This window comes from Pleurodeles waltl, chromosome 4_2 (assembly GCF_031143425.1).
Source record: "Pleurodeles waltl isolate 20211129_DDA chromosome 4_2, aPleWal1.hap1.20221129, whole genome shotgun sequence".
In the NCBI taxonomy this organism is placed as follows: Eukaryota; Metazoa; Chordata; class Amphibia; order Caudata; family Salamandridae; genus Pleurodeles; species Pleurodeles waltl.
In genome coordinates, this window is record NC_090443.1 from 150,455,461 (window position 1) to 150,477,339 (window position 21,879).

Genomic DNA, 21,879 nt, shown 5'->3' on the forward strand with positions numbered 1-21,879 from the left:
GACCAAGTCCAAAAGTCACAAGCAAGTCGGAGATGGGCAAATGCCCAGGAAATGCCAGCTGCGGGTGCAAAGAAGCTTCTACTGGACAGAAGAAGCTGAGGTTTCTGCAGGAACGAAAAGGGCTAGAGACTTCCCCTTTGGTGGACGGATCCCTCTCGCCATGGAGAGTCGTGCAGAAGTGTTTTCCCGCCGAAAGAACGCCAACAAGCCTTGCTAGCTGCAAATCGTGCAGTTAGCGTTTTTGGACGCTGCTGTGGCCCAGGAGGGACCAGGAGGTCACAAATTGGACCAGGAGAGAGAGGGGACGTCGAGCAAGACAAGGAGCCCTCTCAGCAGCAGGTAGCACCCGGAGAAGTGCCAGAAACAGGCACTACGAGGATGCGTGAAACGGTGCTCACCCGAAGTCGCACAAAGGAGTCCCACGTCGCCGGAGACCAACTTAGAAAGTCGTGCAATGCAGGTTAGAGTGCCGTGGACCCAGGCTTGGCTGTGCACTAAGGATTTCCGCCGGAAGTGCACAGGGGCTGGAGTAGCTGCAAAAGTCGCGGTTCCCAGCAATGCAGCCCAGCGAGGTGAGGCAAGGACTTACCTCCACCAAACTTGGACTGAAGAGTCACTGGACTGTGGGGGTCACTTGGACAGAGTCGCTGGATTCGAGGGACCTCGCTCGTCGTGCTGAGAGGAGACCCAAGGGACCGGTAATGCAGCTTTTTGGTGCCTGCGGTTGCAGGGGGAAGATTCCGTCGACCCACAGGAGATTTCTTCGGAGCTTCTGGTGCAGAGAGGAGGCAGACTACCCCCACAGCATGCACAAGCAGGAAAACAGTTGAGAAGGCGGCAGGATCAGCGTTACAGAGTTGCAGTAGTCGTCTTTGCTACTATGTTGCAGGTTTGCAGGCTTCCAGCGCGGTCAGCAGTCGATTCCTTGGCAGAAGGTGAAGAGAGAGATGCAGAGGAACTCGGATGAGCTCTTGCATTCGTTATCTAAAGTTTCCCCAGAGACAGAGACCCTAAATAGCCAGAAAAGAGGGTTTGGCTACTTAGGAGAGAGGATAGGCTAGCAACACCTGAAGGAGCCTATCACAAGGAGTCTCTGACGTCACCTGGTGGCACTGGCCACTCAGAGCAGTTCAGTGTGCCAGCAGCACCTCTGTTTCCAAGATGGCAGAGGTCTGGAGCACACTGGAGGAGCTCTGGACACCTCCCAGGGGAGGTGCAGGTCAGGGGAGTGGTCACTCCCCTTTCCTTTGTCCAGTTTCGCGCCAGAGCAGGGCTAAGGGGTCCCCTGAACCGGTGTAGACTGGCTTATGCAGAATTGGGCACATCTGTGCCCAACAAAGCATTTCCAGAGGCTGGGGGAGGCTACTCCTCCCCTGCCTTCACACCATTTTCCAAGGGGAGAGGGTGTCACACCCTCTCTCAGAGGAAGTTCTTTGTTCTGCCATCCTGGGCCAGGCCTGGCTGGACCCCAGGAGGGCAGATGCCTGTCTGAGGGGTTGGCAGCAGCAGCAGCTGCAGTGAAACCCCAGGAAGGGCAGTTTGGCAGTACCAGGGTCTGTGCTACAGACCACTGGGATCATGGGATTGTGCCAACTATGCCAGGATGGCATAGAGGGGGCAATTCCATGATCATAGACATGTTACATGGCCATATTCGGAGTTACCATTGTGAAGCTACATATAGGTAGTGACCTATATGTAGTGCACGCGTGTAATGGTGTCCCCGCACTCACAAAGTTCAGGGAATTGGCTCTGAACAATGTGGGGGCACCTTGGCTAGTGCCAGGGTGCCCTCACACTAAGTAACTTTGCACCCAACCTTTACCAGGTAAAGGTTAGACATATAGGTGACTTATAAGTTACTTAAGTGCAGTGTAAAATGGCTGTGAAATAACGTGGTCGTTATTTCACTCAGGCTGCAGTGGCAGGCCTGTGTAAGAATTGTCAGAGCTCCCTATGGGTGGCAAAAGAAATGCTGCAGCCCATAGGGATCTCCTGGAACCCCAATACCCTGGGTACCTCAGTACCATATACTAGGGAATTATAAGGGTGTTCCAGTAAGCCAATGTAAATTGGTAAAATTGGTCACTAGCCTGTTAATGACAATTTAGAAAGAAATGAGAGAGCATAACCACTGAGGTTCTGATTAGGAGAGCCTCAGTGAGACAGTTAGGCACTACACAGGGAACACACACATATAGGCCACAAACTTATGAGCACTGGGGTTCTGACTAGCAGGGTCCCAGTGACACATAACAAACATACTGAAAACATAGGGTTTTCACTATGAGCACTGGGCCCTGGCAAGCAGGATCCCAGTGAGACAGTGAAAACACCCTGACATACACTCACAAACAGGCCAAAAGTGGGGGTAACAAGGCTAGAAAGAGGCTACTTTCTCACACGAAGTAAAAAAATAAATAATTTAAAAAGTCCCCTACACACCATAAAAACAGGACAGCGCATAATTATACAGTAGTTGGTCCCAGCTCCCACAAAGGAGGGACAAAGAGGCATTACTCACCGTGAGCAAACCAAGATTTTTAAATGACACTGAAACTAACTGATGAAATAGTGGAAGCCCACAGAGGAAGTATACAAGAGGTGGTACACTAACACTCGACCTAAAAATACAATGAAAAAGCCAAAAGGCTGGTGGTCAACATTAGTGCTACAGGCTTTGCAAAAAGTTTGCACCCACATGCGGGTGATTCTTATGGTACCTAAAGGTTTGTGAATTCCATCGAAGAAATAATGAAAATAGCCAAAACAGAGCAAAATGTGTCCTCACTGTAAAAAAAAAAAAAGATATATAAAGTGCTGAGCAAGAAAGCATTTATTTTTCTAAAAAAAAGTATAACAGGGCTTGCTGTGCAAAGATGGCCCCCTTTATGTATTTCCGGGAAAAGCAAAGTATTAGTAAAAAAAATTATTTGCAAATTTGTAAATGGTATTTTATATTTCGTATGTTTGCGGCTTATACCCACTTGCTATTTTCGTGTGTGTGTGAAGGGTATGGGAAGAGGAGAGAGAAACAAGGTGTGTATCAGACGAATTAACCTGAAAATCTGTACATTTCTAAAATTCAGCAAGGTTTCATTTGTGTATGCCATTCACCGTTTTCCCATAGAAACAAGCACTGGTAAAGCCATGAAGTCTCACCTCTGGGACCTATTGGCTTCCTCTCTGCTGTTTACCACCCCTCCCCCCAAATCACAAAAATACGGCCAAGGGGTGTGGGATTTTAGAAAATGTCTACTTGGTCATGGGATTGGATATTTCCGAAATCTACTTGTTCTGTCAAAAACCACTTGTCTTTTCCTGCTATACAAAGCTGTGAACAATTATGGCTGCATTCTCATTACATAAAAGGTACTGCTAATACCTTCCCCAATTATGCCAGGTCTCATGTCTGGAATTCAGCAAGGTGCTGGTTTTGCTTGGGCCTTTCACACTCATGCAGGCCTCTAATGGCCACAATCGCCCACTACGGCTGGCTATAATTCTAGTCACAGAATCAAAACAAGCATTTGCAATGCAATAGGTCTCACATCTTGCATTCATGAAATACCTGAGTTTATTATTGCATTTACTATTACTCGCACTATTGGAGCATATGCCCAGTGGGAATCTACAACGTATAAACTGTACTTTCAAATATATCTATATAGCAAAATATTGCCAAGTGGCGCACTGTCATTTCTAATGATTGTGCACCGAAGGTTCCTTCCAGAAATTCTAGGATTGTCCGGGCCTTCGATACAAATACCTACAGACCTCGTTATTTGCTACAGTAGCCCACCAGTCTGATTCTAACTACAGCAGTTACTTACAGCTTCAACAAATACTTTATAGAAGATACTACAGAATATTTGTGAGCTGGTCTCCAGAGCCTCTTGGATCAAAATAAGAATTTGCAGAAAGAGAAAAAATATGTTTTTTTTAAAAAGTACCAGGGAATTCAGGAATTTAACACTAAACATTAGGCACGCCACCTTATTAAAAGATGTATATTGTAAGGCAAATCTAAACAAAGCACGAGACCACAGAAGTACAATATTAAAATAAAACAAAAACACACATTGGGAAGACAATTTGTTCATGGGACTGTATGCATGGACGGTGTTTGATTTGATAAGGTATTGGTTAACACCCGCTTAAGTACTTACAAAATGCAAAGTGCTGGATAAAAAACGTCCCAGGCATATACTTTTAGGAAAGACCACAACACGTAAGTGCCAGCACTTAGAAATAAACAAAGTTATAACCCAAAGGGACTTCATACCAAGGGTGAAAAAAATGTCAACTCATGGCTTTACCTACACGCAATTAGTAGTTCATGTAAAGGATACTTACAATTAGCCAAGAACTGGCAACCTCATGTGAGGAGGGTCCCCTTCAGGTATATGGGGTTTGAGCAGGTCTTTGATTCCATGGCCAGTATTAAATCAGGCACGGGTACAGCCATGCCAAGGATGGCCACAATATACTAAGAATTGTCACAATAATGACTGCTAGAATAGCATATCACCAAAAAATGGGTACCGTGTGATGGCTGTCCATAGTATGTCAGCACAAGCTGCAGTATTGAAAAATACCAAGCTAAAATTTGCTTTAAGCTAGCCACAGTCATGCCATGTGTTAGTTGCAAAGTTACAGGCACAATACCCAAGTCAGTACTATGCACCTTGCCACTGACGCATCATGTTAATGTGAAACCACGGAGGGGAAAAATAATCCATTTATGCCAATGAGTGTCCAGCATACAAGAAGATTAGGTACCATGGTTGTTCCAAGATAGTAGCGTATGGATAAAGAAGAAGGAACAACCACTATGTTACACATAAAACACCGGTAAAAAGAAACATCAATGAAAATGAGCACTGGCTGTTTGACAGTTTGGACTGCTGCATCATCTGTGGCACCTTCCAGAGCAGTAACCCTCCAAGAGCGGACCCTTGTGCAGTGGACAAATACTAGACCTGGAGCTCTACCTCTCGGGTTTTAGACCACAGCAGCTCTACAACCAAAGCCAACAGGTCTTGCATATTCAAGCGCAAGTGGCTTTAGCAATGTGTTTTGCCATGTTGTACGCAAGTGTGGCTTCTGTTCAGTATTGCTAAAAGTTAGTGGCGTGGAGTGCGGGGGAGTAAAGTGTCGTAGATTGGGGTAGGATAGGGTGGACTGAAGTGGGGTGGATTAGGGATGGTGGACTAGACAGAGTGTGATAGATTGAAAAGGGGTGAGTGGTGCCATGGGGTCTCTAGATGGCAAGGGTATACACCATTGTCCAGGTAGGGACCACAATCCTAGTCAGGGTAAGTCACACACAATCCAAATTATTCTGTGCCCCCCCTCCAGTGGATTGGCACTGAGCAGTCAGGCTTAACTTAGAATGCAATGTGTAAAGTATTTGTGCAATAAATCTTACATTAACACATGAAAACACCACAAAATACACTACACAGGTTTGGGAAAATATAGGGTATTTGTCTGATTAAATTAAGGTAAAAAACGATAAAGATTCAATAAGCACAATTTGAAACATCACTTTTGCAAGATTAAAGTCCTAAATCTTAGAATTCAACAGTTGTCTCTTGTTGATACAGAGTACCTAGTTTGCGTCAAAATTATCACGCACGGAGAACACAGAGGAGATTTCGTGGAAAAACAGGTTGTGCGTTGGATTTTCTGGCACGCACAGAGGATGTGTTGGTTTTTCCCATGCTGCAAGGGGCTTTTTGTTGATTTCTGGCGTGCAGGCTTGATTCCTCACTGCGATGCGGTAGTCTTGCCGCCCAGGGACGATGCTGGGAAATCCTAGGTGTGCAGGACAAAGTCACAGGCGTTGCGTTGATCTGGTATGGCAATGCATCAAATTTTCTGTCTCACGGCAGGCGATGCGTCAATTCTTCACTTGGAAGTCGGGCTGCGTCATTACGGTTCGGCTATGCGGTGGTTCTCTCATCGCAAGGCGGGCTGGGCGTCGATTTGTGGCACACAATGAGATCCTTGAAGACATGAAGTCTTTTTGGCCCAAGACTTCCAAAAACAGGATGCAAGCTCAATCCAAGCCCTTGGAGAACACTTCTCAGCAAAGGCAGAGGTCCTTCACTTTCTAAAAGTGTCACTTCTAAAATAGTAACAAAATCCAACCACACCAATAAGCAGGATTTTCTGTTACCATTCTGGCCATACTAAACATGGCCCGTTTACCCCTTTGAGATCAGAATCTACCACTCAAACAGTATATGAGGGTAGCCCTAATGCTGGCCTATGAAAAGGAGCAGCCTCACAGTAGCGGAAAATGAATTTAGGAGTTTTCCATTACCAGGACATTTAAAACACAAAGGTATATGTTCTGCCTTTTACCTACATAGCACCCTGCCCTATGGGTTACCTAGGGCCTACCTTAGGGGTGACATGTAGAAAAGGGGGAGTTTGAGACCTTCCAAGTACTTTTAAATGCCAAGTCAAAGTGGCAGTGAAACTGCACACGCAGGCCTTGCAATGGCAGGTCTGAGACATGGTTAAGGGCTACTTATGTGGGTGACACAATCAGTGCTGCAGGCCCACTAGTACCATTTACATTTACGGGCCCTGGGCACATGTAGTGCATTTTACTAAGGACTTACTAGTAAATTAAATATGCCAATTGGGTATGCACCAATGTTACCATGTTTTTAGCGAGAACATGTGCATTTTAGCACTGGTTAGCAATGGCAAAGTGCCCAGAGTCCTAAAGCCAGCAAAAAGGAGGTCAGAAAAAGAGGAGGGAGGCAAAAGGTTTGGGGGTGACCCTGCAGAGTGGCCATTTCCAACAGGTGGGCTGTTTTGGATTAGAGTGGGGCAGACCGTTTTGAATGGGAGGGGTGTGGATTACATGAAGGTGGATCGGACTGGAGCGAAGTGGGGCAGACCAGAACAGGGCAGATTGTTTTGGATTGAAGCAAACTGGAATGGGGCAGATTGGGATGGGTTGGGAGTACTGGAGTAGGGTGGAGTGGTATGGTATGGGGTATACTGCACGATTATGTATTAGAGCATCATTTCTGAATACCGCTAGGCAATCTTTTGAGTGCAAAGTGAAAAAAGAAGACGAGGCAAAATAAAGAAGAGTTAGCTATTATTATTAAAAATGTATATATATATATATATATATATATATATATATATATATATATAAAAAAAAGTTGCACTTTTGCTTGTCTTGTTGGACACGTTTTGCCAGTCACAAGTCTTCTGTTTGCACGGCCCTAGAATCTAAAAAGAAGAAAATAGTATCTCAATAACGCTGCGAGCAGCAGATGGGCACTGATTAATTTGAATTAATTAATGCTTGGTCTCTGCTCCGCACAGAGAACAAATATGATGTTTGGCCTGCAGTGATGAATTACAAGGCTGGAAAGCATTGTGTCGGACAAGACAACAAATGGTAAGTGACAGGTGGGTTCCAAGCCCTTTACTTCACACAACAGTCTCTAACAAGGAAGACACATGCACTAGCGCATGCACTCGCAGGCTTGGGACTTAAAAAGGACACTGTAATGGACCAGACTACCTGAAGAAATCTGTATCATCATGTATGAGGACAGGGCTTTTAGCTCTCCCTGCGTAAACAGTCTAGGGGGTCAATTTAAGGAGTGGGTTCATAGATAGGGGACAGGGGTTAGTGCATGTCTTTGCCCCGAGAAGCTTTCCAGGCCCTCTTCAAAATACAGCAAGCATCAGCAAAGCCAGAAAGTCTTGACCAATGATTTCTGCAGATGCTACAGAGCACTAGGAAGGAAAAAATAAAAATCTTGATGACTTGGAGAAATGTCCATTAGTGTCACTGTACTGATGCGTGCATACATAATACCACAAAAAAACTGACAGGATTTCCTCTTGTTTTAAATTAACCGATCCAAGAGGGAAGCGCCACCGGGATCAGAAATTATAGGGCCATAAAAATGCTTTGTACATTGCGCTGCAAAGCAGCCCAGTAGTAAGTGGCATCTGACAGGCCCCCAAAAAGTAAGAGTGGCCTAAAATGTAATGGCATGCAGTAAAGTGGTGCACAGTGCAGATGTGAAAAGTAACTTAGGAGTGGCATACAGTAGCCTGGCATAGAGTGGAGTGTTACAGACTGAAGTGCATGGACGTTTTATGTACTGGCATAGAGTGCAACGTTGTAGAATGGAGCAGAATGGAGATGTGCAGAGTAGATTGGTGTGGCCTAGACTGGAGTGGTGTAGAATGCAGTTGCAAAGAGTGCAGCAGTACAGAGTAGTTTGTCAAAGTGCATAGGCATAGAGTAGGGTGGTACAGGGCAGAGCAGATAGGTGTAACGTGACGTGGCTAAGAGTGCAGTGGCGTAAAGTGAAGTTGTACAGAGTGCAGCAGCGTGGTGTAAAGTAAAGAGGTGCGGAGTAGAGTGCACTGCTGTGGAGTGGTGAAGAGTGGAGAACTCATGTCAAGCTAGCACGCTGCCATTACAGACAACAAATTTTCAATTGAAATCACCATTACATTTGTACATACATACATACATACAGGTTATACTAATAAAACTACACAGTGCATAGGTGAAAATTTGTGGAAATTGCATTGCCTAGCTTAATGATTCGTTTTGATCACATTTAAGTAGGTTTCCAATCATTTGTGTGTTCATAACTCTGAAATACTTACAGTTCATATATCATTGTTGTGTGCTACAAAAAAACTCTGATACCCCGAGTATCCTGCAATCCTCTCACTTTGAAAAGAAAGAAACGTACGCAAGCGTCCTTGGAAGACAGCGCCTGGCATTTGACCTTGGTCTTTGAATGCCAGCAAATGTGACAATGTTAGAACAAGATTTAAAGACATTACGAGAAATCAAATTTGTTGAAGGATACACAAAACACAATTAAGGCAACAGGTGAGATGAAGTCAACTTGGAGAGCCTAAAGCAAATAATGACATCAAATGGAAAACCACAAACTGAGTTACGAACACAAATCCAAAAGGTTATCAATGAGTGGAATGCATTCCTAGGTCAACTTTCTGAAAGTTCCCAAGATATCTTACACTGCGACCTAACACACCAGACAGCTGAGACCTAAAAATGAGCTCCCTAAAGTGAACAGTGAAAGAATTTAAGTAAGTCAGTCAAAAAGACAGGAAAGATGGAAGGCTCCAGTGAACTGACAACATTAGATGAGACAAGGCATGCCACTGAATAAGAAGTAAACAAGTGAGTGACAGTAAAGCCAATCAATTCTAAGCAATGGGTGAGCTTTAACTACAGCACATTTTCAGCAAGCCCACAATAGGTCTTTTGTAACTAGACAGCTTGGACTGTTTGGAAGGCGAGAACTAAAAGCAAGGGCTTCTGAGCCCAGCTTCAGTGTCCTGGAGGATGTAAACCTGCATGGACTCAGGGCACATGGCCTTCAACATACTACAAAGCATGTGTGGAAGTTCATTCTATGTAGGGTTTACAGCTCATCATGTGATAGCTGCTCTTTACCAGGTGACAGTGTTAAGAGTTACTATATTGTGACACACTGACACCATGCGAGTTGGCAGGCCTGCTACCATTCTCTGGCCGCACTACATGCATCTTGCAGCACAGGAGCTCCCCGAGACACTGTATAGCAAGCATTGTGGTTTCTCCAATAAACACTGCCTACCATGCAATGGACGCCCATCCCAATCCACTCATACAATTGCTATGTCAATAAAAATGCTCGACACCAGTAAAGAGGAAAGCCCTATATCATGAATGACAGTTACAAGCACCCAAATGGCAGGTGAATGTGGGCTGGATATCACTAACGTGGCTGACCTTTGCCACACACAGTATGGATTATGAGGACCTTGCGAGACCCTAAAAGCCAACAGACCTTAAAAGGGAACCACTTCCCTTTCTGCAAAGATATACTGCTTTAACCTTGGATAGTATTCACAAAAATAAAAAGTATTTGATGCTATCATGCATTAATGTGAGGATCATTCATCTATTCTGACAAGGCAAAATACAAACTGGAACACAAATACGTGGTGGCCATGACGTTAGCAACTATGTGTGGAAATGAAAATGTCACTTACCCAGTGTACATCTGTTCGTGGCATCAGTCGCTGAGATTCACATGTTCTGCATAGCTCGCCATCTGGTGTTGGGTCGGAGTGTTACAAGTTGTTTTTCTTCGAAGAAGTCTTTCGAGTCACGGGACCGAGTGACTCCTCCTTTTGCCTCCATTGCGCATGGGCGTCGACTCCATCTTCGATTGTTTTCCCCGCAGAGGGTGAGGTAGGAGTTGTGTTGTAGTAATAGTGCCAATGCAATGGAGTGACTAAGTATGTACCTATTTAAGGTTAAAAATAATATATATACAAATGTACAAAGTTAAAGGTAACTTCCGAACTGCTACAGGCTTCCGGGGAGGCGGGTGGGCACATGTGAATCTCAGCGACTGATGCCACGAACAGATGTACACTGGGTAAGTGACATTTTCAGTTCGATGGCATCTGTCGCTGTAGATACACATGTTCTGCATAGACTAGTAAGCAGTTATCTCCCCAAAAGCGGTGGTTCAGCCTGTAGGAGTGGAAGTGGTCTGAAATAGGGTTCTTAACACGGCTTGACCTACTGTGGCTTGTTGTGCAGATAGCACGTCTACACAGTAGTGTTTGGTGAATGTGTGAGGGGTAGACCATGTGGCTGCATTACATATTTCATGCATGGGGATGTTTCCTAGAAAGGCCATGGTAGCACCTTTTTTTCTGGTTGAGTGTGCCCTAGGTGTAACGGGCAGCTGTCGTTTTGCTTTAAGGTAGCAGATTTGGATGCATTTAACTATCCATCTGGCTATACCTTGTTTTGATATTGGGTTACCTGCATGAGGTTTGTGGAATGCAATAAATAGTTGTTTAGTCTTTCTGATGTTTTTTGTTCTGTCAATGTAGTACATTAATGCTCTTTTGACATCTAATGTATGTAGTGCCTTCTGAGCTACGGAATCTGGCTGTGGGAAGAACACTGGTAGTTCCACCGTTTGATTTAGGTGGAACGGTGAAATAACCTTTGGTAAAAATTTTGGATTAGTCCTTAGGACGACTTTATTTTTGTGTAGTTGTATAAAAGGTTCTTGTATTGTAAATGCTTGAATTTCGCTTACTCTTCTTAGAGATGTAATGGCAATGAGAAATGCAACCTTCCAGGTTAGGAACTGTATTTCGCAAGAGTGCATGGGTTCAAAAGGTGGACCCATGAGTCTTGTTAAGACAACATTTAGGTTCCTTGAAGGAACAGGTGGTGTTCTTGGTGGTATAATTCTTTTAAGGCCTTCCATGAATGCTTTAATGACTGGTATCCTATATAGGGAAGTTGAATAGGTAGTCTTGCAGGTATGCGGATATTGCTGCAAGGTGTATTTTAATGGAAGAGAAAGCTAGCTTCGATTTTTGTAAATGAAGCAAGTAACCTACTACATCTTTTGGAGTTGTGTGTAATGGTTGTATCTGATTATGATGGCAGTAACAAACAAATCTCTTCCATTTACTTGCATAGCAATGCCTAGTGGATGGTCTTCTGGCTTGCTTTATGACTTCCATACATTCTTGGGTAAGTTGTAAGTGACCGAATTCTAGGATTTCAGGAGCCAGATTGCTAGATTCAGCGATGCTGGGTCTGGATGTCTGATCTGTTGGTTGTGTTGTGTTAACAGATCCGGCCTGTTGGGCAATTTGATGTGGGGTACTACTGATAGGTCTAGCAGTGTTGTATACCAGGGTTGTCTTGCCCAAGTTGGTGCTACTAATATGAGTTTGAGTTTGTTTTGACTCAATTTGTTTACCAGATAAGGAAGGAGAGGGAGAGGAGGAAAAGCGTAGGCAAATATCCCTGACCAGTTCATCCATAGGGCATTGCCTTGGGACTGCCTGTGTGGGTATCTGGACGCAAAGTTTTGGCATTTTGCGTTCTCTTTTGTTGCAAACAAATCTATTTGAGGTGTTCCCCAGAGTGTGAAGTAAGTGTTCAGAATTTGGGGGTGAATTTTCCATTCGTGGACCCGTTGGTGATCTCGAGAGAGATTGTCTGCAAGTTGATTCTGGATCCCTGGAATAAACTGTGCTATTAGGCAAATTTGGTTGTGAATTGCCCATCTCCATATCTTTTGTGCCAATAGGCTCAACTGCGTTGAGTGTGTCCCCCCTTGTTTGTTTAGATAATACATTGTTGTCATGTTGTCTGTCTTGACAAGAATGTATTTGTGAGTTATAATCGGTTGGAAAGCTTTTAGTGTTTGAAAAACTGCTAGCAGTTCTAGGTGATTTATATGCAGTCTTGTTTGATGTACGTTCCATTGTCCTTGTATGTTGTGTTGATCGAGGTGTGCTCCCCACCCTGTCATGGAAGCATCTGTTATTACGTATTGTGGCACTGGGTCTTGGAAAGGCCGCCCTTTGTTCAAATTTATACTGCTCCACCATAGAAGCGAGAGGTAAGTTTGGCGGTCTATTAACACCAGATCTAGAAGGTGACCCTGTGCCTGTGACCACTGTGATGCTAGGCACTGTTGTAAGGGCCTCATGTGCAGTCTTGCGTTCGGGACAATGGCTATGCATGAGGACATCATGCCTAGGAGTTGTAATATCATCTTTGCTTGTATTGTTTGTGTTGGATACATGCGTTGTATGACTTTGTTGAAATTTTGAATTCTTTGTGGACTTGGAGTGGCTACTCCTTTTGTTGTGTCTATTATGGCTCCTGTACTTTGCTCGGCCGAATGTTGGATTTTGCAAAGTTGACGGTGAAACCTAGTTTGTAGAGGGTTTGTATGACTTGATTTGTGTGGTGTGAGCACTTTGTCAGTGAATTGGTTTTGATTAGCCAGTCGTCTAGATACGGGAATACATGTATTTTCTGCCTTCTGATGTGTGCAGCGACTACTGCTAGACATTTTGTAAAGACTCTTGGTGCGGTTGTTAAACCAAAAGGCAATACTTTGAATTGGTAATGTATTCCTTTGAATACAAACCTTAGGTATTTCCTGTGCGATTGATGTATTGGTATATGGAAATACGCGTCCTTGAGGTCTAAGGTTGTCATGTAGTCGTGTAGTTTTAGCAATGGTAACACTTCTTGTAGTGTGACCATGTGAAAGTGGTCTGATTTGATGAATGTGTTTAGTATTCTGAGGTCTAGGATTGGTCTCAGTGTTTTGTCCTTTTTTGGTATTAAGAAGTACAGTGAATAAACTCCTGTGTTTATTTGTGTGTTTGGGACTAATTCGATTGCATTCTTTTGCAATAGTGCTTGAACTTCTATCTCTAGAAGCTAGGAATTATGTTTTGATAGATTCTGTGCTTTTGGTGGTATGTTTGGAGGGAATTGTAGGAATTCTATGCAATAACCATGTTGGATAATTGCTAAGACCCAAGTGTCTGTAGTTATTTCCTCCCATGCTTTGTAATAATGACCTATTCTTCCCCCCACTGGTGTTGTGTGTAGGGGGTGAGTGACCACCGAGTCACTGCTTGTTTGTAGGTGTTTTGGGGCTTTGAAATTTTCCCCTATTCCTAGGGAATTGCCCTCCTCTATATTGGCCCCGAAAGCCTCCCCTGTACTGTCCCTGGTAGCTGGACGGTGTTGCCTGCGAGGTGCTAGCTTGTGTGGCCTGACCCCGAAACCCCCCTCTAAAGGGTGTCTTGCGGAAGGTGCTGTAAGTTCCTCTGTTCTGCGGGGAGTAGAGTGCGCCCATGCCTTTAGCAGTGTCAGTGTCTTTTTTAAGTTTCTCAATCGCCGGGTCCACTTCTGGACCGAACAGTTGTTTTTCGTTGAATGGCATATTGAGCACTGCCTGCTGTATCTCTGGCTTAAACCCAGATGTTCGTAGCCATGCGTGCCTTCTGATGGTCACAGATGTATTAATTGTCCTTGCAGCTGTGTCCGCTGCGTCCATAGAGGAGCGTATCTGGTTATTTGATATGTTCTGTCCTTCCTCAACCACCTGCTTTGCCCTCTTTTGAAGTTCTTTAGGTAGGTGCTCAATGAGATGTTGCATCTCATCCCAATGTGCCCTGTCATAGCGCGCAAGTAGTGCTTGGGAGTTAGCGATGCGCCACTGGTTTGCAGCCTGTACTGCGACTCTCTTTCCAGGTGCATCGAACTTGCGGCTCTCTTTATCTGGGGGTGGTGCATCCCCAGATGTGTGGGAGTTGGCTCTTTTCCTAGCCGCTCCTACTACGACAATCTGGTGGCAGCTGTGTGGTGATGAAAACAGGGTCTGTAGGAGGTGCCTTATACTTCTTTTCCACCCTTGGTGTTATTGCCCTACTTTTGACCGGCTCTTTGAATATTTCTTTTGCGTGCCGAAGCATACCAGGGAGCATAGGCAGGCTTTGGTAGGAGCTGTGGGTGGAGGAGAGGGTGTTGAATAAAAAGTCATCCTCGACTTGTTCTGAGTGGAGGTCTACGTTGTGGAATTGTGCTGCTCTAGCCACCACCTGAGAATATGCTGTGCTGTCTTCTGGTGGTGATGGCTTTGTAGGATATCTCTCTGGACTGTTATCTGACACTGGGGCGTCATATAAGTCCCAAGCGTCTTGATCCTGGTCACCTTGGCTCATGGTGGTGTGAGCCGGGGAATGTGATGGAGTTTGTGCTGGTGAGACGTTAATTACAGGTGGAGGAGAGGGAGGCGGAGTCACCTTTTTCGCCGTTTTTTGTTGTGGTGCTTGATCTGTTTGAAACTCTAGTCTCCTCTTTCTCCTAACAGGGGGAAGGGTGCTTATCTTCCCTGTCCCTTGCTGTATGAAAATCCGTTTTTGCGTATGGTCCACTTCGGTGGATTGAGCTCTTCCTCAAACCTATGCTTTCGCATTTGAGAGGACAGCGATTGCTCCTCTGTATAGGAGCCTGAAACTGGGTCGGTTGCGGGTTGTTTCGGCACCGAAACCCTGACTGTATCTTTTTTCGGCTCCGAGATGACTTTTTTCTTTTTTGGAGTCGAAACCTCTCGGCGTCGATCCTCGTCGGTGCCGCAGTCTCGGCGTCGAGCCGTGTCTACACCGCTTTCTCGGTGTCGATGTTTTTCACCAGCACTTTCTCGATCCCGAGAAGGCTGCGTGCCAGTGTCTCGACCGGAGTCGGACGATCTCGGCACTGTTTGGGCCCTTTTCGGTGCCGACGGTTGGTCACCGGATTTATGGGTCGAGCCATGGCCTGGTGGCAGTGGCGTCCCCTGGGCCTTGTCACTTTTCTTATGGGTTGTTTTCGACGTCTTACTCACAGTTCTTTGATCGTCGAATTCTTCGGAGTCCGATTCGTGGATCGAAAAGGTTTCTTCTTCCTCTTGTTCCTCAAACTCTCGGTGAGCTGTCGGCGTGGAAGCCATCTGAAGTCTTCTGGCTCGACGGTCACGGAGTGTTTTTCGGGACCGGAACGCACGACAGGCCTCGCAGGTTTCTTCACTGTGCTCAGGTGACAGGCACAGGTTACAGACCAAGTGTTGGTCTGTATACGGGTATTTGCTGTGGCATTTGGGACAGAAACGGAAAGGGGTCCGTTCCATCGGCGTTGTTCTACACGCGGTCGGGCCGACCAGGCCCCGACGGGGGATCGAAAACTACCCCGAAGGGCACCGGAGCGCTTCGATGTTCGATGCGGTGTTGAATCTAACTACGCCGATCCCGAACGCAACAATACCGACGAAAATCTTCCGAAATTTAGCTAACTTTCCGTTCCGAAACTCGGAGCGACAGGAACACGTCCGAACCCGATGGCGGAAAGAAAACAATCGAAGATGGAGTCGACGCCCATGCGCAATGGAGGCAAAAGGAGGAGTCACTCGGTCCCGTGACTCGAAAGACTTCTTCGAAGAAAAACAACTTGTAACACTCCGACCCAACACCAGATGGCGAGCTATGCAGAACATGTGTATCTACAGCGACAGATGCCATCAAACAATTATTACTAGAGATTGTTTTTATATGACTAATTGTCAGAAAGACCCATTTCAGAATCCAGAAATGATGCTACTGGAACACACATGAACAGTCAAGCCTTCTTGGTCTTCTCGAAGCATCTCTTCTGAAGCATAAACTATTGACCGTCAGAAAAAAACAAATGCTTAATCAAGGACAAAGATCAAACAGGAGAAAATGCATTAGGGTATAGGGTGGAGCTCACATGACTGTTACATAAAAATGCCTTTAGATTCCCTCTTTCGCCATACCACGTTGCCTTGCCTGATCTACCTCCTTTAACCCCGTAACCATCAAACCCCATTTGCTACCTACTTTCAACCACAAGGACTTTATTTAGGACACAATGGCGTCAAAACTTTAAGAGAGCTCTTAACAAAAACACCATGTAGTCACTCTGGGAACCATTCCACTTAATAATGTGTTTGTATATATATGGAATACAAGACTGCAACTGTATTAAAAGAGGTCTTGACCCTGTCTAACCAAGGCATAGTCAAAGCCAAACAGTGAAGGCGGTAACATTTGAACAATATCCTAACCAACCCCAGACCTGTTTCCACTTTGTTGTGCTTTATCACAAACATGCAGTTTCAGAATTATGAACAGCCAGTTAGGGACACACTTCTCCTGCAACAAAGTAATGCCCCACAGCCTTGGTGATCGGCGCCTTGACAAAGGCTACAAAGCATATACAGGGGTAAGGCAATCTTACACTCGAAACGCCCCTCTGGGAGGCCGAAGCACCAGCGCCAGGAGTTGGATTTGACCTGCTAGGGATTCCGAAGATGGGAAACGTAAACTACCAGAGACCCAAACACCTGTGAGATACTCTAGGCAGAGTATGAATTGGCGGGAGTCATGACCTGCGAAACGTACAAATCAGATACCTCCACCTTTGATGTCTGGGTCTGGGCAAGGAGGTCCCAGAGGAAAGCCCCTAGCATACAGGGTGTGCTGCGCCCCACTGCACAGGCTTGAAATATCAACAGTACATTTCCCCTTGCTGGCCAACGGCACCCTGTTGCTCAGAGCTCTTAGGGATAGGTGCAAGGAAGATCCACGCATTCTAAATAACGAGTAGGGGCATACCGCTAGCCCAGGGAGGAAGAGATATGGGCCAACTTTAGATGGATACAACAAACAAATTCCAACACATGGCATATTTCACAAGAAAGTGATTTTACGCGATTAATTGATGCGGTCCACTGGTTGCTCAAAGGTCACACACAGTGGGACACATTGCTTCATAGGAGTGTCGAAGGTTGAGACCCTTTTGGTTGGGCGTCGGATGTCACAGACCCTGACTGGACTATATGCCTACATTAATAATGCTGGGCATCTGAGGGAAGCAATTCTTTGACAAATATACCTACCTGGTGCATGACAGCGGAAGAACAGATTTACAGGACGCAGGCTTCTCCGACCAAGTTAAAAATAATATGGGGTGCTTGGAAAGCTTGCATTGAAGGCATGGACTGAGGGGTGGTGGTTTGTGGCATCAGATGGAACGTGGAGGAGCTGCCTTGAGTGAACAGTGAAACAGAAGACCAGGAAACTAGCCGTGGATCAATGGGCTGAGGCAGAGGACTGTGGTCTGTAGAACAATGTGCGACGTTGGGAAGTAAAAGCTGTAACTGGTTGCCAAAGTGTCCTCATAATTGGATGAGAGAGGCAGAGGAAGAGCCAGAGAGGCATTTTCTTTGAAGTCTTTTTTGAAAGCTAATAAAAATATAATTAAAAAAAAACAGGAATGCTTCATTAAATCTCAGCCCTTGGCAATTGATCAGCAGTATCCTAGTCTATCGTTTATTATTTTCCATCCACTGTGCCACTCTAAAGATCAGCCAAACGCAAGTCAACCTTAACCCAGCCTCTAATGGAACAGTCCTGCTTAAACAGTCAAATGGGCTCTGCTCTTGACTAGAACATAAGCAAACAACTGTAGTAGCATTTCTACTACTTCCCTCCTGGTGAGGAACCAGAACATTTTAGGGGTGGGTGTAACTAGTGCTGCAAAATACTCATAATTGTGCATTATTACGTGAGAAGCTTAGTCAAATATTTAGCTTTATGTTTAAGTGCAAAATGCACAGCCATGCCCATGATGGCCCCAAGGATGCATTTTGCACTAAGGAAATAGCACTAAATGCTACAGGACATGAAAGGAATAGCCAAGCAGCCTCTCACTCAGTTGGTTGTTCCTGCTATAGGATTTGTGCCCAAGATTATTCCTAATTACTCTAGCTGGCATAACGGCAAAATTCTGCATCACAAGAGCAAAGCATAAGTATTGATATTACTCTGAAAACTGCTGCATACTTAAAATGTCACCCAGACAGTCGTGCATGGATGAGAGAATCTATAAGTGTTAACTTTGGTGAGGTGCGAGCACCAGCTTTTTTTTAGGCTTGGCCCAAAAGCACTTAAGTACAGTTTAACAATTTTAAGTAAGAAATGTGGGGGTAGGGTTACTAGCAGAGACATGTGAACCAATCAACGGTTGCCATATGGATTTAGCTGCTGCCAGAAAGGAGGACAAGAAATATGAGCCTTAGTAACTACTAGTGACGGAGATTCATTCAAGGATTTCAACAATTTTAGTATTCTATGCTGGACCATTGTTTGAGCATAACGCTACAGCACTACTCAGGAATTACAGAGAATGGTACAAACAATATTAAACATACACGTGATCTAAAAATATGATGTATATGGTATATAAATTAAATAAACAAAAAATGGATCACGACCAGAGGCAGTCTGAATCCTGAGGAATACAACATAAAACATACGGACAGCTATTATGTGTTAGGTCAAGTATGCCCAGAAACTCATATATATATATATATATATATATTTAAAAAAAGCAAAACAACGCACAATTACTGTAAACCTTCCTGAATACTCAGAAAGTAAGCCATCTGAAATAAGTGTGGTCTCATGTTAAAGTGTTCATATTTATCTCACTCCTCCAACATCTTGTCAGTTTACTATGTGATAATCTGGGTGCAAATAACCACTGGTCAGCCCATATACACTTGTACTAAGAGGTCATTACAGGCCTCGAAAAATCATAAAAATTTTTTACTAGACCTTCAAGTCGACTAGCTTGAATAATCTATCCGACCTAACTAATGTACATGACCAGAAAGAGGTCTCAAATTGTGTAATCCTAGGCAAATATTGTATTTTAAAGTTGCCTTTTATTTCATTCGCACATATGAATTAATCTTCAAATATGTGAGTTCAGCATTTCTGCTGCAAATACAAAATCCTCTTCTGTTTGATTAAATACACTAAATGTTTGCTCCATGAATAATAAATCTAGCCCAACTACAGGATACACATGATCCATGCATGACTTGCCGACTTCGTTTACTAATAGCTTTGCCAGCAGGGAAGAAGTGTCTCTCAGTTTAAGTTTAAACACTTTAAATAAATATATTACTAAAGCATGATGTGGTAGCGCACACAGTAAATTTCCAAGAAATGTCCAAAAACATCCCCACTAACTTGCAGCTTTACTGATAAAACTATATGGTGTATTAACAATAATTTGTCCATCACCATGTAAAATGTGCTAGCTTTTTTTTCACCCTATAAAAATATTTTTCTCATCACACAGAATACCAAAAACGTCTTTCACAGCTACTTAAATATATTTTGAAATGTTTGAAAAGTTGACAGTTATATAAATGTTGTGTTAGGAAAAACTAGATACCAACAGCCTTTCATTTCACATGTCAGACAGTTCACCTTAAAAAATCCTGGAACTCTGCAGTCACAAGAAAAAGTATTCACATAGCAAGAAGACAAACTACTTTTGACCTCAGACTCTGAACACAGACCAAATGTGACAAGAATAAGATTTCAAGGCATCTTACTTGCTAATTCAGTTTCTGACTGAACAGAACACCACTTCTTTATCCACTTGCCAGAAGGGTCAAGTAGAATCTAAAAAGCTCGACCTCATAAAATAAAACTTGCCATAGCGAGTGGTCCAGTGGATTTTTCGAACCCTGCATTACCCTAGAAACGACTGGGTTAGCAGTGTTGCTCAAGTTGATAACTGCTACTTTGACCCAGCCATTCCAGTTTCCTAGTGAATTTATATTCTTTCAGCTGGCGTGAAAACTTTAAAAATACATATATATATATTTATTTTCATTCCTCAGAAAAAGAGCTCATGTGAACCTACGGATGACACCTCATAACAAGCATTCTGGATGTTAAAGAGTTCAAGAGGAGACAAGTTGGGTTTAAGGTTTTAAGCCTAAGCAAAACTAAACAACCGTCATTTTGCTAAAACAGCTCTATAGTTCATGAAAAGATCCTACAAATAACCTGCCTCAGTTGACCACCAAGGTGAGTATGGGAATACAGCATGTTTTTTGGATTGATCCTGTGTGAGCATCATGCTCTCTTTCTTGCGGGAGGTTACTGTATATAGTAGAGGCGCTTGCACCACACCCCTTGCTTAATATTTGTTGGCCCCTTTGTCACTCTTGTCTCCTGTGTGGCCAGCACGTGCCTCGACGTCACTTCCTGCTCTAAGGAGCACCCCTTAGCGCAGATTTATTAATCTTAATTATTTCTCCTCTGCTAATCATGTTGCGATTTAGGCTGTTTTTCTTTATCTCCATCCCCACCAGCCAGTTATTCATGTTTTTTTCTTTTTTTCTGTTTGCGTTTCTTTATCTTGTTTGCGTGTTTGTAAAGTTTGCGCTATGTAAACTACAAACTGAGGAATTCAACCACTTTATATGAGCACCAGTTACATTACACAAGAACAGATCCTTTTTGGGGGAGGGGTGTTGAGGAGGTACAGACAGTAAGTGATTTGCCCAGAATCACAGGATGTTGATGCTGAAACTGTATCCTGTTTTCCTAGTTCGAAGGTCAGCAGCGCTACACATTACGCCACATCCTCTCCGTGTTTTGTTTGTTTTCCTTTAGTAAGACCTTGGTGGCTGATTTAAGGGTTTTTTGTGCAGGCACCTAAACGAAGTTTTTTTTTCTTTTTTTAAGGGCAGTTTTAAGGGGTGGGGCATTTTTAGGGCTCAGTGCAGGTGGCTAGTGTCAAGAGTGTTTTAAGCAGGGGGCATGGTCTTAGGCCTCAGGGCATGAGAAGGGGGACTCAGCCAATAGGACGCAGTACAATTTACCATGCATATTCCTTTAATAATCATGCTTTTACAACTATATTCGTTGTAAGTGCATGCATGTTAAAGAAGCGGTCATGGTTCAGACATGCATGATTGTGCCATACAACCAGTTTTTGCCAATCACAAGCCTTCTGTTCGCAGGATACTATAAAGTTAAAAACAAAATAGTACCTTGATCGCGCCGGGAGCAGAAAATAGGCACTGATTAAGTTGAATCAAACAGTGCTTGGTCCATGCTCCGCAGAGAGGAACAGAAATGATGCCAGGCCTGCAGTGACAAATTACAAGTCTGTAAAGAAAAGTGTCAGGCAAGCCAACAAATGGTAAGCAAGGGTCGGATTCAAGCGATTTACTCTGCACAAAAGAATCTTGCAGGCTCAGGCCTAAAAAGTAAGAAGAGTCAACACCCACTGCAAACTGAACCAATACTTTGAAACCTTAGTGTGTGTGTCACCCAGACATGTAATCCATTTTAACACAAACCAGGCCACACAACAAGCACGAGCAACAAACGGGCATTGTTGTATATCGGTCACCCAGATAATTTGGGGTAGATTAAATAATGTGGCAACTCGAGAAGGGGCAGTTAGAGTTCATGGCTGGTGTTAAGGCTTCAACACCCACTTAAATGAGGGCTAAGCTTTCCAGATCATTTTTAACATGTTGGTACCTTAAGGGCTGATGCCAAAGAAATACATAGTCCAATTACAAAACTACACAATTCATGTGGGAGTAAAGTGTATATTACCAGGGAAAA

At 44.1% G+C, this 21,879-nt stretch overlaps 1 protein-coding gene across 3 annotated transcripts in view; it reads right to left on the reverse strand.

Annotated features, from left to right (window-relative positions):
• CBX5 (chromobox 5) overlaps positions 1-21,879 on the reverse strand; it is a 125,225-nt gene that overhangs the window by 102,004 nt on the left and 1,342 nt on the right. The gene's annotated exons all lie outside the window — the stretch shown is intronic.